The following is a 1,491-nucleotide window of genomic DNA, read 5'->3' as shown; positions in this document are numbered from 1 at the left end:
GGGGTAGTTTAACTGAAAGATTGCACAGTTATGGTCTAGAAATTCTGGCAGCTCCCAGGTCAGTCTGCCCCCTGAGAAACTTGCAAAGCCTACCTCAGGGAATAAGGGATTTGCAAAGTATTTCCTTGTACTCAACCATAGCCTTCTATTCAAGTCTGCACAAACATCTAGCTGCTCTATCTCTGTTTCCCTTGCAACTACAAGTTACATTCTTCAGATAGGACCCCACTTACTGCATGCATCAACAGCACCCAATGTTTTTGCACTTTTTCCCTGCCCCCAGCACTTTCTTTTGATATGTGTATAAAACAAACTTTCGGCACTTGGTCTGCGTTACGGTATCTCCATCAGAGTGCTGTGTCCCAACTTTACTTAATTCTGTTTTGTCTTGTGTCTTCCTTTTTTTCTAATCTCCTATCACCCCTATTCATGTTTGATCTCTCCGTGCAGGTAACAAAGAATAGCATAAGTTGGACATGGCTCTATAATTCATGTAATCCACAATGATTAGTTTTCTTAACCCCAAAGTCTTATATCCTTCACATATTCAAATTACATACATCCTTTCCTCATCCTCTCCAATTCTTATCCAATAATTCTTGAAGTCCAGGACCACAATATCTGCCATTTTTTAAATATGAAATAAATGAATCTGCCCTCCCCACATAGTCAGTGTATAATGGTGGAACAGAATTCAGATGAATTCAACAAATATCCCCATTTGAACAAGGGAAGGATAGTAGTTACATAGTTTCTCCTTGTCCATAGATAGCAATTCTGAAACCCATTGAGAAAATATTGACAGATTCCTCTATTCTGAGATACAGAATGTTCTTTGGGTTGTTCCAATTTTCTTCTCTGAGAATGGACTACAGTCTACTGATTTCCATGGATCTCAGATTCTTCCTCAAGAATTTCTTTCTTTTCTATCTTCTGGAAAAAAAAAAAAAAAAGCATTGGGCAATAAGTATTTTTTGGCAATTGATTTTCAGCATGCTTTCTGCCTTTAGAAAGTTGTTGGCCTACCATTCTTTTGATACTTTGAACTGTCTCCATTTTAATCTAGATGGCAATACTTTTTATCAACATGAATCTTGCAAAAAATGTTGTGAGTTATATATGAGTATGTATGGGCAAGTGAAAAGTATTGCTACTAGGGTTCCAGTCCGTACATGCACAATTTTCTTTAAAACAAAGTGTGTTTCAAACATGTCTTTATAATCTGTAAATCATTACGTACAAGTTCTCTCAGTGATACACTTGTTTTAGACTCATTAGAGTACCTTAAAAAAAAAAAAAAGTCCTATCAAAACAGTGGCTTCCAAGGCAAGTCTATTGGACCAGTTAAATTTAAGACAGAGAGGCCAGTTCAGAAGGTTTTGGCAACTGTCCTTTGAGATTCCCAAAGGGTACGCTTGATATATTTTCTCAAAAGGTACAGGATGACCATGTGATCATTGGGACTTAGTAGGAAGAAGTTTTAAGAAAATA

This window comes from Chrysochloris asiatica, unplaced genomic scaffold, assembly GCF_000296735.1.
Source record: "Chrysochloris asiatica unplaced genomic scaffold, ChrAsi1.0 scaffold00512, whole genome shotgun sequence".
NCBI classification, from domain to species: domain Eukaryota; kingdom Metazoa; phylum Chordata; class Mammalia; order Afrosoricida; family Chrysochloridae; genus Chrysochloris; species Chrysochloris asiatica.
Note: the sequence above shows the minus strand (reverse complement) of the source record.